General features: G+C 33.2%; 1 protein-coding gene across 3 annotated transcripts in view; it reads left to right on the forward strand.

Moving 5' to 3' along the window:
* The window catches only part of LOC130449281 (zinc finger protein chinmo-like), a 106,074-nt gene that overhangs the window by 70,843 nt on the left and 17,971 nt on the right, over window positions 1-17,260 (forward strand). Inside the window, exon 1 of one of the 3 annotated variants that reach the window (XM_056787001.1) lies at window positions 15,628-15,880. The exons of the other annotated variants lie outside the window; for them this stretch is intronic. The gene's annotated coding sequence lies outside the window, so the exon portion shown is untranslated. Of the gene's footprint in view, window positions 1-15,627; window positions 15,881-17,260 lie in introns of those variants that run through there. 3 annotated transcript variants of the gene reach the window in all.

A 17,260-nucleotide genomic window follows, 5' to 3' on the forward strand; every position in this document is an offset into this window, starting at 1 on the left:
AAGGTAAAATAAACCCCATTATGGCCACGAAAGGAGAAACGAAATAGGAATGAACGAAAGGAATGAAAAATACTCGTAATAACAAAAGCAGCCAAAACAAACGATAAACTATAAAGAAAACGAAAATAGAAAACGGGGAATAATCCATCTCAAAAAAGGATTTTAAAGCGCATAATCCAAAGGATTGAATAGTTTGATGATGGTGATGATAACGATGATGATGTTTTCGAAAACCACACAATTTCAAAAAAAAAAAACATGTCATTGAAACGAAGAATAGGGTCTTACCTCCGAATTTTTTTACGATTTACATGAAATTTTGGAATTAGGCTCATCTTACCCTTAACTTAAAAAGTGAGAATGATCTGAGATCCGCCTATTATTTTTAAGGGGTGTAAACAACCCCTTAATGGAAAAATTGACGTTGAGCCGTTTTATCGCTAGAAATCGTGTTTAATATTAATGGATGAAATTGTAAAGTATTTTATAACACAATTAACTCATAATAAAATCATTTTCCACCCCTTGAAAATCTTAAAATCCTTGCAAACAACCCCTAAATTTAAAAAATCACAAAAAATTACTTTGGTCTGACGTAAAAAGATTTAAGTATGCAGTAAATAATATTTTACGTTTTCTATCTTAATTATCGAATTTTTAATCCTTTTTAGACCCTTAAAAACAACCCCTTTGATAAAAAATTGTTTAAAAAAATTTCTTTAGATGATATGAAAAGGATTTAAATGTTATTCCACACTCTCGAAAATGATTATCGTGCTTTCCAACCCTTAAAACTACCCCTAAATTAAAACAGTATATATATGATTACACACAAGATAATAGTTTTGGTTCTCTATTACTGTATACATTCACTTTGTTCCAAATTTTCACTCCGAAATTTTCAGTTTACTAAGTAAAAAAATACGATTAGTTTTTGGACCATAACTCCTTCAATTTTCATGCTGTCACAACTTATAAATAACCATTTTAAAGGTAATTTAAAGAGCTACAACTTTTTTCATTACAATATATAGTGAAAAACCTTTTATTTTAAAACGGTGAAGGGTTAAAGGGCTCGAGAGAGACTGTGATTGCGCTGCCGTGCGCTCTTTGAAAAATCATATCTCCGTTAATTTTTGTGTGACAGAAAAAAGAAAAAAACCAAATTTTTTGTTAGAAAAAGACCTACTTTTTTTATTATTACACTTTTCTACGTATTTTCCATCATTTTTGAGATAATATGAAACGAAGGTGGTTGTTTTTATAATTCCAAAATTTTTTTTTCTCAAAATCGTGATTTTTTTGAAAAATATGTGTCTTGAAGCAGCCAAATTGCTAGAACTCGTTAGATTAAAGTTAATTCTAGACGGAATAAATTAATTTTAATTTTGGTGGAGATGGCACTTATGAAACCCATTGATTTAAAAGAAAAAAACCATCAGATGTGTTTCTTATTTGCATTACAGCTCACTTATTATACGTAAAAAAGACTTTTAACAGTGCTCATTTTAAAGCTTAATTCAAGCACTACAAAACACTATTTTATTAGAAAGTATAAAATATTTCTGCTGGCCGCTAGATGGAATTGAATACATCGATTAAATTTCAGACAAAATAAAAAACGGCTTGGATCTTTAATATCTCGCTTAATACTGCACTTAGAACACTTTATAACGAACCAATTTATTCAGTTTTTTACTTGCTACAATTTTTTTAGTATAAAATTTTCGTTAAAATGCATATTTTTAAGATATTTGCAATAAAACGATGAAAAACGTAAAAATTTTCAATTTCAAATAACTTAAAAAGTATTGGGTTTTTTGAAAAAAATTATAGAACATTTTTTTCTCAAAATTAGGTTTTCTATCGATATCTGAGGTTATTTTGAAAAAAAAATTACACCACCGAGGAAGGGTGGTACCACCCCCAAGGTGGGTGCGGAGTTCGGATCATTTCCACTTTTGAAGTTAAGGGTAACCTGAACCTAATTCCAAAATTTCGTCGTTTCACGGTAAAAAAATTCGGAGCAATAACGCTTTAATGACTGCACTAAAAAGAATTTTGGGTTCTTACTTGATTCGTTACTGTTTGGTTGTTCCACTCCGTATATTAATTTTAACAATAAAAAACCGTGTAACGATCATAATTTTAAACATTACGCATACCTACTCTATTTATTTAAATGACCTTCGATAGATAATTCTTATAATTTTAAACACTTCCCGATGCGATCTTAAACAGAAGATTTAGAAAAAAAAATAAATAAAAAAATAAACGAATCCTATTATATCCTTTTAAGTGGCAGGTACATAATCAGTGCAAGAATATCTTACGTCATTTCAACAAAACCAACCTTGAACTGAACATTAACTCCAATACTAACATGAGCTAAATGAATTCACATGTATTTTCATATGGTATCATTAGATATTCTATTAATTTACAAAACATTGTCGGTGGGTTTATATTGGAAAAGCAACGTTCATTGTATGGTAATGCGGAACGTCTGCACAATTTAAAATTTTTACGCCTCAGTTTTTGTAATTTAGGAAGAAAATGAATATATGGTAATACAGTGTGCCTCTTTTGTCCTTTGATATATCAATTTGAAAATGAGGGAGATGGAAGCCACCATTTTAAAATCAAATTTTTAACACCCTATACTTGACTGGCCCATTACAATCATATAGGATTGTGATACGGGGTATTTAAAAAGTTATGATCACTTTTCATAAAAATCGAAACAACTTCAATACCCTGTATAATTTAAGAAAAATTCAAGATTGAAGATTTGTCGCCGTCAAAGCATACGAATAATAATAAAGATTCTGGAAAAGTATTTATTCCGTTAATATTTTTTAAATTTGATACAGGGTGAATCAAAATGCTGATATATTTTCCTAACCTAACCTAACTGCTATACGGCTCCTAGAATTTTATAAGCAGAAATAAGCTTTCGAATGATTTATCGGTAGTTCTCTGCTTTTGTATTCCTAAGAAAATTATGATAAACTCGTTTTTCTCTTATGCTCAACTTCACTAGTTCACATATCTGCGATCTAAAAAAATCCCTTCCTTCAATTTTGCCTCATTCTTCTTCTTCTTTTTCAACGTAATATAGGCCTGAGTCCTGTAGTTTCCAACTTGTCATCCTTGAGATGTTGATGTCCATGAATCCATCCATCTTTTTGGATGTCTTCTTGTCCACGTGTTCATTCCAAGCTCTTCTACGTTTACGACCCCATCTGACTATGTCTTCCACCTCACATTCGTGTCTTATGTCTGTGTTTCTCATTGATTCGAGGAAATTTTGTATCAATATAATAATATTCCAATTTTTCGGGTAATACCTCTAGGTTTGCATAATTTTCCTTTCAAGCTTAGTTTTGAACCACCAATAAAAAGTTTTCATTCATTAGAACCTTCTGGAAAACTCGGCTCTTGAAGAATTCCTGCAGCATCATTAAAATGTATCAAATCATCTTTGGAAAAGTAACTGAAATTTTAGTACTTTCATCCAATAGATTTTAGTTTTTTAATCTTGATCCAAGTAATTGAGCCTTAGATTTTGAAAGTCCCAGGTCTCTAACAAGATCATTTAAGTCACCTTGTTTAAGTAAACGGGGTTCTTTAGATGAACCGGAAGACCCAGACAAAGTGTATGAAGATGAAGATGTACCGGCAGGAAGAAAACTCGATTGAGATTGTCGAACTGGACGTAAAGTGCCTTCACCACGAGGTGATAGAAAGAGAATTGGTCTCTTTGCTGATGGGACGTTCTCGGGTATACAATCTTATTTTTTTTTGTTTTTTTTTTCTTGAGAATCCTCGTGTTGATGTCATGCAGAAATAACAATAATTTTCATGATTCTGAGGCATTGTAAACGGGCTTGAATTTGTAGCCAACTTCTCAAAGATCTCGAACAGCTGTTGCAACCTACTTCTAAAATATAGATTATAACTGGTTTTAACAAGATCTGCCATGACATTTCGCTTGAGATATTTTAATTTCTCTATGCAAAACAATGATTTTGTGTCTATAAATTAAAATCATTTCACAATTAATAGGGAGTTTATCTGTCGAAAACTGTCGTTTAACAATTAATGGGGAGTTTATCTATCGAAAACTGTCGTTTAACAATTAATGGTGAGTTTATCTGTCGAAAACTGTCGTTCAACAATTATTGGGGAGTTTATCTGTCGAAAACTGCGTTTAACAATTAATGATGAGTTTATCTGTCGTTTAACAATTAATGGGGAGTTTATCTATCGAAAACTGTCGTTTAACAATTAATGGTGAGTTTATCTGTCGAAAACTGTCGTTCAACAATTAATTGGGAGTTTATCTGTCGTTTAACAATTAATGGTGAGTTAATCTTCCAAAAACTGTCATTTAACAGTTAATGGTGAGTTTATCTGTCGTTTAACAATTAATGGGAAGTTTATCTTTCAAAAACTGTCGTTTAACAATTAATGGTGAGTTAATCTTCCAAAAACTGTCGTTTAACAATTAATGGGGAGTTTATCTGTCTAAAACTGTCGTTCAACAATTAATGGGGAGTTTATCTGTCGAAGACTGTCGTTTAACAATTAATGGTGAGTTAATCTTCCAAAAACTGTCATTTAACAGTTAATGGTGAGTTAATCTTCCAAAAACTGTCATTTAACAGTTAATGGTGAGTTTATCTGTCGTTTAACAATTAATGGGGAGTTTATCTTTCAAAAACTGTCGTTTAACAATTAATGGTGAGTTAATCTTCCAAAAACTGTCGTTTAACAATTAATGGGGAGTTTATCTGTCTAAAACTGTCGTTCAACAATTAATGGGGAGTTTATCTGTCGAAGACTGTCGTTTAACAATTAATGGTGAGTTTATCTGTCGAAAACTGTCGTTCAACAATTAATGGGGAGTTTATCTGTCGAAGACTGTCGTTCAACAATTAATGGGGAGTTTATCTGTCGAAGACTGTCGTTCAACAATTAATGGGGAGTTTATCTATCGAAAACTGTCGTTTAACAATTAATGGTGAGTTTATCTGTCGAAAACTGCGTTTAACAATTAATGGTGAGTTTATCTGTCGTTTAACAATTAATGGGGAGTTTATATATCGAAAACTGTCGTTTAACAATTAATGGTGAGTTTATCTGTCGAAAACTGTCGTTCAACAATTAATTGGGAGTTTATCTGTCGTTTAACAATTAATGGAGAGTTTATCTGTCGAAAACTGTCGTTCAACAATTAATGGTGAGTTTATCTGTCGAAGACTGTCGTTTAACAATTAATGGTGAGTTAATCTTCCAAAAACTGTCATTTAACTGTTAATGGTGAGTTTATCTGTCGTTTAACAATTAATGGGGAGTTTATCTTTCAAAAACTGTCGATTAACAATTAATGGTGAGTTAATCTTCCAAAAACTGTCGTTTAACAATTAATGGGGAGTTTATCTGTCTAAAACTGTCGTTCAACAATTAATGGGGAGTTTATCTGTCGAAGACTGTCGTTTAACAATTAATGGTGAGTTAATCTTCCAAAAACTGTCATTTAACAGTTAATGGTGAGTTTATCTGTCGTTTAACAATTAATGGGGAGTTTATCTTTCAAAAACTGTCGTTTAACAATTAATGGTGAGTTAATCTTCCAAAAACTGTCGTTTAACAATTAATGGTGAGTTTATATGTCTAATATTTCGTTTTTTTCAGTTATAATTTTACCGTTTGTAGTTTTTTAGTTCCTTTTTAGATTTTTCTTCTCTTTTTTGATTGATCTCAGTATATGATACAGATTTATTTCTTCTTCTTCTCGCTTCTTTTACTAGGTTTTTCACTTTGTCCCTCTGTTTGTTGTATACTTCATAATCTTCATCCTTTCCATTATTGCTGAGGTATCTCTTCCGTAATCTGTTTTCTCTATTATTTCCATTTTCATTTATTCTTTCCACCAGTGTTTAGTGTCTTTCGGTTACGTTTCTACAGATATTCTTCGTAACGTCATTAACTCTTTCAATGATCGATTCTTAGATGTGTTTGGAGGTTATTTCGATCACCTATTGTAATTATCAACAAATAAAACACCCTATATATCAGATGAGGACGTTATCTCATATATAAACGCCTATTTTGAGAAAAAACCTGTTTCAAGTTAAAAGGAGACTATTATGAAAATTAAAAATGGAGAAAAATGTTTTTTTTGGAAACTTCTCAAACGACCCTTGTACGTTATTTTACGTGTGACATTTAAAACCGCCGACGTATCAACCGCTTTCAGTAACAGGATGAAATATCTGGATTCTACCACCGCATTTGACATTTCCACCTTGAAATCGAGTGACTTTCTTGCGTTTTGTAACCCTACCCCGGAATCGATTCCCGCAATTTCAGATAGAGATCAGAAAGTGGAAACTCGGTAGAATGTGGGGGGAGAAGCAGAATAATAATAATAATAGAGAGAAATTTCAACAGTTATGAGAGTTAGTCACATGAACTGAACGAAATTTTCGAAGGGGTTGAAACTTTGATATGAATTCTCACAAAAGCGCCTTCAGCGAATTTCCACCCTCCGTATACTTTTTATTTAAGTTTGTACAATCTAAATATCAGTTGTTTTTAAGCAAATAACAAAATTTTATTATTTACTTGTAATTTCTTTTTTCATATTTTCACAATTACATCCACTGTTTATGAAAGATCATTCGATATGTCGTGTGATTAAGAAAAACAATGTTTTGCCAAAAATCAAAGAATTTGTCTTTTGCTTCAGAATAGGCTTCAGTTTCATCAATTGCTTTTTCATTTGAGCGGAATTTCTTACCGGCGAGCATTTTTTTGAGATCAGCGTATAGGCAGTACTCACTGGGGAGCCAGATCTGGACTATACGGTGGATGAAGAAGCGTAATTCGTTAAATTTAACCATCGTTGCCATCGAGTTGGGAATCGGTGCATGGTCTTGGTGAAACAGTGTTTTTTCTTCGACATATGAAGCCTTTTTTCATTTATTTTTGCATTCAAACATTTTGGAGATAGGCGGTGAACAATATTCCAAGCGTAACCTAAAATACTGAAGCCATAACCTTCCAAATTCTTCATAATATTAGGGACTCTGCCAGCTCACGCAATTCCAATTTACGATTAGATATAACCAATTTGTGGACTTTTTTTGATGTTTTCTGGAGTAACCAGCTCAATTGGATCATCATCATCATCATCGGTGTCTATACTACCACGTTTAAATTCAACAAACCAATAACAGATGGTTGTTTTCGAGTCCGAATAATATTTTGGAATCCATCGCTGAGCTTGTACTATATTTTTTTTATCAGAAACAATGATAAATTAACACTTGAAATTGTTTTGAAAATAACAAAAGTAGCTTCTCCTAAATGACTGTCACTTTTTTCTGAATAATCGAAATGTTATGACATTTGACACATAGTCTTTTAAAAGTTGGTACTTCTTAAACGTCATATGGATTTGATAATGGCGGCGCCATCCGTGTGTCAAGCAAACGATTTATTAAGCTATGTAATATGTCAACAAAATTAACCCGGAATGATAAAAAAAATTATATTTTTACGTATTTCTATATAAATAGATACATTTCGATTCGTATTTGACCAAAAAATCAGTCATAATGTGACGACGTATTATCCATTAATTGTCTTCAAGTTGTACTTCTTATTGACCAATTGGGAATCTAGAACGAGTTTATGGTGAACCACATCATGGTAATCAAAAACAAAAACCCAAAAACCTTGATTTTTGATCGACTTTGAAGCGGTTCTTTCGCTTTCGGCTCTTTTTTGAGCACCAATCGTTAGTTTATTGGGCAGTTTCGACATCGTATGCACAAATCCACGTCTCGTCAGTAGTAATGATGCTTTTGCTGAATGTAAGGTCCTCTAATTACTAAGCTTTTTCACGACTTCTACTTCACATTGCTTTCGTAAAAGATTCAAGTCTTTTGGTACCAGTACACGTTTTTTATCCAAAAACTTTCGTTCAGAGCCTCTACTATCTCTCGTATACCTAGATAAGGATCACCACATCTTCAACTTTTCGATGTCATAGTCGTTAATAGAGGGCGACTCACATGAGATAAGTTTACAAATTCACGACCTTCATCGAATCCTTCGTGCTACTTAAATTAACTTACATTTCAGTAACATTCTCAATGATTCTATAGTAATAATTCTAATTGCAACATAAAATTTGGAGCAAACTTTATTCTACAGTCAATATCCCCAATCAAAAGCGGGGATAGACAAACCCTCAACGGGACCTGCATTCTTCTGTGGTATCAGCTACAGAACAATAAACAAAGCATTGGAAAAGAAAGTAGATAGGAGCCAAACCAAGTTTTGGGACAACCTATCGAAAGATAAAGACTATCCTGAGAAACATAACCAGTTAGAACTAAGCTAGAACAATCTATCACTAACAGGAGTCCTATCGGGACATTATCTTTTCAATAGAGACTTGAAGAAGCTGGAAGAAGAACGAAGATCTCTGATAATTAAAGCCATCCCAAATTCTAGACTTTTTAAAAAGAGTGGGATTGATGGATCAGGTGGTTGGGTTCCCCAATATCGCAACAAGAAAGGGGGACCCAATAGATCCTTTCGATCGCTGTGTATACGAGACCCCAAATTCATACATACATACATACATCCCCAAACGTCTCGTTCATAATCAAGCACCTAACAAAAACATAATAATTGAGATTTGGTGCTCAAAAATGACAAAACTTAACTCTGGGTAAAATTTGACCACATAGTTTAATTACACCACAAAGTGATAATTACCAATTGAAAAATTATGTTTTTTTTTCTAATAATAAACACATATAAAAAGGAAAGAAGATGCAGAGGAAAATAGGACGATGACGGCGAACGCCGATATCGGTAAATAGGTCATTCCAAAGCAAATGCAAAGTTAACCCAAATACGAAACGCGACCCTCAAAAAAATGCGCGACCGAGAATCTACGATCGACCTACGGCGCGGGTGAAACTTGCAACACCGTCTACAATGAAAGTGAAAAGAAATAAAAGGGAAAATCCCTTTTTCTCTCTCCGTTCTCAGACGTGCTGCCCCTTTTCGTACCAGCTCTATCGCTCAGTCAATTAATTTTCAGAATGACGTTGATTTATTCGACATAAAATTGTGAATGAACATAGCGGTAGGACCTGTACGTCTGCAAAGTATTACAAACAGCTAACACAACGGGCATTACATAATTAACACCCCTTGTCATAATTAAATATGCCGAAATAAAATAGTAAACGTAGGACATTTTTAAATCTTTTGAGTCTACGTCGGATAATAGGTGTTTGGCCAATTGATTGGGGTGAGACCGAAGTTTTTAATTATATTTTTCATTGGTTACTTCAATCTCTTCCGAAAGCACTCGTAGATCCCTAACAATGATGTTATTGAGGCCCACATCTAGATTCCATATGTCCAAATAGATCTCGATAGATAATCATGAGTTTCCTCCAATTATCCTAAATAGTTTAATCTCAAACTATTTTTTTTAGACAATAGGTGTTTCCTGCATAAATGTCTTCTATCCAAGTGGATACCAAGATATTTTACTTCCTCTCCTTGTGGAATTTCATTGAGGGACAATTTTTTCGTATGTCTGCGAAGATCACGTGGATGGATTCAGACTCGTTAACTTGAATTCGTCGTATTCTTAACCTTTGTCGATATTTTCTTAAAGAATTTGAGGATACATCGAAGAATATAGAAGATATAGTTACAAAACGCTACCTTGGAGAATACCTGCGTTAATTTGATGAATAGATGAATATTTCTTTTGGTACTTAACCATGAAATAACGATCTACAACGTAGGATTTGAGAATTGGGAAATAATTTAGGGGAAGTGCCAGACTTTTATCTCACATCCAGGAATATCCCGGAGCGGTACTTCTTATCTTGCAGATTTTATTTACAATTCTTTGTACTTTCTCGAACAATTTAAAAAAGACGTGATTTTATTGCCTTATTACATTATGATCTGGTTAAGGAAAAACTTTAAATTCTATCAGTATTTCGGAACTCAATACTAAACAGAAAATTCCCAATACCAGTTTTGAAAAATATGATGAACCCTTTTGTGGACAAATTTTTGCCACTCTTTTTCATATCTATCTTCTCCCATTGTTATTTTTTTCTCTGCGACCATTGTGTTTTCCCATGATCTCTTTGGGCGTCTTCTTTTTCTTTTTCTCATTTTTCTACCTTGCCAAATCTTTTTTACCAGTCGATTGCTCTCCATTCTACAAAGGTGTCCAAACCATCTAATTTGCTGTTTTTCAATCATAGGCTCTACATCAATTCTTCTCTTATCACATCGTTTCTTAATCGATCGTTTCTGATAACTGAATATCGCTTTTAAGGGAGTTTGTATCAGAACCTAGCTTTCGCCACCATGTATAAGGACAGGTCGACAAAATAAAGTTTGATTGCTATGTTGATTCTTTCTGTTACTTCCTTCTTGATTTTCATCATTCTGTATATCATATTGATATGACTCGGTTAGTGCTCTTATAGAAATTACACCTCAGATCATGCAGGAACCTCCTCCATAAGCACTCCGCTCTTCAAAGTATCAATCTCTCTTGGTCTTCGATAGACTTCCTTCTTCGCTGGCTACCTTGTAGGCATATTCTGGTCTTATCTGGAGTAGGTTTTGAACCAATCGCAGGTGTTTTAGGGGTCAGGTTATTTTCCTACAGTCTTCGTTTTACTTTCTACTGACTAATAGTCACTCCTCCGCACTTGAACGGCATCGAGGTGATGATTTCTTGATGTTGTTGACATAATAATGAAGCGGTTATCACGAGTGGTTCTAAATCGTCGTGTATCTGTTCTAGATTACCTCTGAAAGGATCCAGTTTCCTCATAACGCTAACACACTCTTCGAACTGCTGCGCGGGTCGTATCCAATTGTCTAGCGGCAGCTAGACCAAATCTTTTTTCAATTAAAGCAATAACTTCCAGCTCCTTCTTGTTGTAAAGTATAGGTATACTTTTTAATTTGTTTTCAGTTTCTTCTCTATTATCTGTATCAATCTAAATACATGATCTTGTGTACTTCTTCTTTTCTTAAAGCCGCCTTGCGATTCTTCTTTGATTTGTATCTTTGATTTTCCTTAGTCTGTGCTCTAAGACACTCTCGCGGACTTTGACTACTAATGTTAAGCCTTCACAATTCTGCATTCTGTTTTGACTCTTTCCTCCTAAATTTTGTTGTATTTTTCTTTTCTCTTTACCTCTTTTCAGCTTTTGTGCAGCTTGTGCAACTTCTTCTCTTTGGATCTGCTGTTCTTTTTCATAGTTGTTTTGTAGTTCGAGATGCTTTTCATCTTGGATTTCCAGTTGTTCTACTTCTCCATTAAGTAGGTTCTCAAAGTATTCCCTCCACCATATAGGTTTTCTGACAAGCTATGTTATTCTTTTCTCTGCTGCGGCGAAGGGCTCCAACTCTGTCAGATATCGAAGAAATCAAATTTTAGACGTACTTGGGGTCGATTTAAATCACTAGAAGGAGAAATTATCTCACAAATGTCTATAGGATTCACATCAGGAGATCGTGCTGGCAGTTCAGAACTGCTGTTCCCACTTGCTCCAAGTATGCGGCATCACCAATAAGTAGAGAAAAAACTGGTCGGCAAATAATCGCCTTTCTCTTTGATGTCTTTCCAGAAGTTCAGGATTAGTTCAATGGATTTAGTCCCTACATTTTCTATTATAACCAGATTCCTCACGAATATATTAATGAAAATGTCAGAAAGTGTCCGGTTTTTTGGTTTGAGTTTCGCCAAATTTGATATATATTTATGCAGAGTATACAAAAATAATTCAAATTTTTTCCGAAACAAAGGAATAAATTCACTAAAATACATTGTGTGGTAATAAATAGTTTTGCAACACTCTTCCTGGTCGTATAAAATACAAAATAACATATGGAAAATACCAAACACTTGCTGATTTCATTATACAAAGGTCAAAATTTGTTTCTAATATCATTTGAATCCAAATTTAGTTTAGTAAATATTGCGCGAGCTGCATGTGCGATTGAGGAGTCTGGCGCCATCTCTTAACGAGATATGAAACTATTATTATTGAGGTTAGAAATTTTGACACTTGACGCCATTAAGCGGTAAACAAAATGAACCCGAATATGACGCTGATTCGCTAGTAAACATAACCTTGAAAGTGCATGTACGTAAAGGTGACAAAGAGTTTTAAACGGTCATAAACGATTTTGAATTATTTATAATGGCACGGCTTTGGTGAAACTCCTAAATTTGAAATATCTGCAGTTACTTTACTACAATATATATTAACATAAAAGAAATAGATCCGTACGAATTTTATAAACATACATTTTGAGTGTATTTGAATGATTTCAGATATTTGTCTAAGGGAGTTAATCACCAGTAGTTTTCATGGAGTTTCCAAACGCGTTGGTTTTTTTATAACTTGTATTCAGCCGACTTTATTTTATTATATAAAAACTCCTGAAGTTAGGTTATGTTTTTGACATTCCGTGACGTTCAGAGCGTTAAAAGGAGAGTGATCCACATAGTTGTGGGATCAAGACTGACTAAATCCTTTTCACCATCACACAGCTCTATATAAGCAATCGTCTCATCTGGAATTTAGAGCAATCTTGATCATTGTTCTCGGCTAAATCTGTCAAAATAGACATTACTAAAAGAATGCCAAGTTCTCTGGTCTAATGCGATGGATAGAATGAAAGCGAATATGAACCGAGCTCAAAATATATCTCTCTAGTACAAAGAGGTTTGAAGCTATCGCTGGACTTGACAATTCTGTACCAAAAGTCTCCATAATCTCCAAGAACAACACTTAACATTTTTCAGGTGAAATTGCTAGAAATGTACAAATATCCTCAGAAGTGTTTGGATAGAAAACTCTCTAAATAGCACATCTACATCCTCTCAGATAGCCAAAAGGTTTTGAATGTCCTGAAAGCTATTGAATGCATATCCAAACTATTGTGGGAATGTGAACAAACTACTGTACTAGCTAACAAAAGCGAAGTAACTCTAATGTGGCTTCCAGGCCACCTGGGTATACCAAGAAATGAGGAAGCCAAAAAAAAGGCTAACGACTCCATACCTTCGACCAGGGCCCTACTGTAGCCTCACGAGATGCTACAGTAACAACTAATTAAACGAATAGCTGGAGAATCAGATGGAGTCTTATTGGAGAAACACTTCAGATCTAAGGTAATCAAAAAGATTCATAACCATATCAGTTAAGACGTGTGAAGAATTTTTAATGATGACCAGAAACGTCGTGAAACAGGTGGTTGGTTTTGCGACCGGTCACTGCCCCGTCAAATACCACCTAAAGACGATGGACATGGTAGAGGACTGTAATGTATCTTTGGGCTAACCAATGATGGTTGACCATATTTGTTGCATTAAAACATCAAAACTACTTTGAAATAAACAATTAAGTAGTAAAGTAAAGTAGTTAGACTTGGTTTCAATAATCCTACGACCATACTCGTACGAACGCCAGAATATTGAGACATCTATCTGTTTACAGACCGCTCTTAGATATCAAAAAAATCCTATCTTATGAAAAGTTATAATTATCTATAATTATGGTCATAAAGTACGTAATTTGATACCCTAATGGAACTCAAGTGTCCAAGGGACACCCGGAATCAATTATCTATGATGTGGGTCCCCATTAAGATCGTGTATCTTAATGAATACAATAAACCTTGAATTTAAGTAGCTGAATTTATGATTTTTCACAGTCACATCAATTTGGTAATCTGAGAGGATACGAGGGTAAAAATAAGGAACGTTATTGTATCCTTCAGCTAAATCACATATCCCAATGGTCCGAACTAGGGTGATGTCACAAGAGATTGTATCTTTGGATAACATTTGTGCAATATTTTCAAATTTAAATGATTTTAAATGGAAAATTGTTATGTCAAAACAAGGAAGACAACTGCAGATCCAGCGAGCAAGTCATGGAGATGTAGAGTCTTGTACAGAATATCTTCTAGGTATAGACTTCCCGAAACAATTTACAATCTAAAGAATTATCTTTGGGGTATTTACGAACGTTTTATGTACTTGAAGAAACAAGAAACAATTTTTTGTAGTCTTCTGGTATTTCGTTGATAATTTCACCCCTAATAGCGAAAAAGTCTAATATTAGAAGTGAACAAATCACAATAAACTTATTTTTTAACTAACTTTATTATAAAATTCGATTTTTTATCACGTCATATAAAATTAAGAATGTCACTTTCCAAGTCAAATTTATAAAAACTTGTTTTCATTACACACCACGTATAATTTTATTTATGACTGTACAAACGCGTAATAGTATATTGCCTTGTGTCAGTTCGCTCACCCCTTTGAGCCCGTAGCACTTTTCTTTCAAGTAATTGATGTACAGTGTGTCTACTTAAGCTCGAACCATGGGGAAAACTTTTTTATTAGTGATTTTATGAAAACAATTTATTCCCCATAAAAAGTTTTGCACGGTCCAAAAGTTGAAATCCAGTCATCAGATATCAATTTTTTTAAGCAGTATACGAGGTTTGTCAAAAAATTTGAATTTTGTGCAATTTAGTTGTTTTGAATTGGAAGTTATATTCAAATATGCAATTACAGCTATTTATTATGAAAATTCAGGTTTGGTGATTATTTAGTAATAATTCCGCATTAATTATTCTGGTAGGAGTAAATACTGAATTTGAAGTGATGCTTTCTGCCGTAGGAGACCCAAAAATGTCCTTAAGAAAGGGCCTCTGCAATCCTTCAGTGAGTAAAGATACTCCTTGAAAATATATTTAATGGGAAATTGTTCAGATATTTTTGGCCTCCTAGGTCTGTTAATTTGATTTTACTTGACTTTTTTATGGGGTTGCTTAAAACAGCGGGTTTATCAGAGAAGACCATTTGATGGTGTAAACCATTTGGAGATGATTATTTCTGAAGAATGACGAAAAATTACTCCAAATATGGTAAGGAGAGTAATGCAAGAGTTTGACAAAAGAATAATTAAATGTTTATTTCTCTTCAATAAATATTCTTTGAATGGATTTTTCAATTTTTACAATGAATAATTATTATGCATTCGTTACGTATGTAAATAGCAAGATTGTTCAAAATAAATAGTAATAAATAGAGAGGTTATTATATTTTGTAGCCAGAATAATTGATACGGAATAATTAGTAAATAATTTTCATAATAAATGGCTTAAATCGCATATTTAAATATAACTTCCAATTCAAATTAACTTTACTTGATAAAATTTTCCTAAATTGCACAAAATTCAAATTTTTCGACAAACCTCGTATACTGCTTAAAAAAATTGATATCTGATGACTGCGTTTTAACTTTTGGACCGTGCAGAACTATTTATTATAAAACTATTAATAAAAGAGTTTTCCATATGGTTCCAACTTAAATGGACATACTGTATAAATATATATGTATATAAATACGCGTTTCGTTTCGCCTGCTCTATTAGCACACTGCATTGTATTGAACCTCTTGCAGAATTTGCAGGAACGTTAAATTCGGCAACAGCGAGCGCGTTTCTCTCAATGCAGTGCAGCCGTGCGCTCCTCTATCTAATATTCCACTTTCAATTCCACAATCAGACAATCGAACGCGAATTTCGCCGATAGCGGCAACAGCAGGACTTCGCTGCGTGTTTGTAGTGCGTGTACATATTGCATTTTTGGTAGAGGTAGTGTGTGCGTGTGTGTGTCTGTGCGAGGTTTAATATCAACGGATAAAATCGTTGTTTTCATATAAGCGACAACATGAAATTTTTATAGAAGGATATACGTGGCTGTCGTTTCAACGTAAGTGTTCATTTCGTTATATTGCACAAAAATTAAATTTAAGGTTATACGCATTGAGTTTGGTGTGTTGCGCATGGCATGGCCTTTAACATCAAGGCCGATTCAAGTGCGTAAGTGAGGATAGATAGATGTATAATATATGTTTGTACAGGAGCGGGCCGGGAACTATTGTTCCTAATAAGAACGAACAGTATTTTTTTTATGTACTTTGCATTTTTGTATACGTAGTCTTTTCTTTTTTTTTTATTTCAACGTGTATAAAACTGATTTTTAGCGTTTAGTTTTTGTACGTAACGTCACTAGTTTAGAAAATTGAACTTTTTGTTTGTTGTCGCGAATTTTGTGGTTGATAATGTTTTGTTTGTTGTAATAAATCAAAATTGAATAGCTCGAGTTTAATTTATATGAAAAAAAAACTGAAACAGGTCGATTTTTATTATTAAACCGATAATTAAAAGTATGAAAATATCACCCTCTCGAAAATTTTAAACGGGGTTGTGTGGCACTTTGTTGGAGAGTTGTAGTCCTCTGTTCAGCGATATAAAAGTTTTGTTAATTTTATACTTTCGCGGTCCCCTCGTTTTTTAAATCTAGAACATCGATTAATCCTCCGATTTCGATGATTTTTTTTAAAATCCTCGTTATTACGGCGGATTTATGAAAAAAAAAATATGGGAAATATCTCACCTGGAAATTTCATATGGTTTTATGACTTTAAATGTGATCTGAAACACATTTCTTCGCATATAATCGTTCATAATCGTCAAACGCAGTTCATGTATTTTTTTTTGTTAATCTACACAAAAAAAAACGAATATTTTGGAACAAAATAATGTTTGTTTATTTATTTTTTATCACTAACAATCAACCTTATTAAGATACCATTTTTTTAATGGTGAGAATTTTCAATTTTTTAAAGTTAACTTTTAATTTTGTAAACTTGATTGCAATAAGTGATTTTGAGAATGTTTTTGTTCATAAAATTTTAATGATTTCTTAATAAAAAAGGTACAAACGATTATATATAAGAAAAGGTTGATTTTAAGATAAATTTTTATTATTTTTAATTGTAAAATCATGATAAATCAGCATTTTTGTATATTTTTTTTCCAATTTATTCTTTTTTTGCGTAGGTTATGAAAAAAAATATAACAACTTCATTTGATTATTTGGAAAAAAGTTATCAACAATTATACGTGAATGAGGGTATTTTCTTGAACATTTAAAGCCCTGAAACTAATATAAGATTTGATTTTTTTCGTAAATTCGCCGTAGAAACGAATATTTCAAAAAAAATTCATCGAAATGGGATGATTTTTCGATTTTCTAGAGCCAAAAAAAACGGAGGGGACCGCGAAAGTTCAAAATTACCAAAGTTTT

Source organism: Diorhabda sublineata, chromosome 10 (assembly GCF_026230105.1).
Source record: "Diorhabda sublineata isolate icDioSubl1.1 chromosome 10, icDioSubl1.1, whole genome shotgun sequence".
In the NCBI taxonomy this organism is placed as follows: domain Eukaryota; kingdom Metazoa; phylum Arthropoda; class Insecta; order Coleoptera; family Chrysomelidae; genus Diorhabda; species Diorhabda sublineata.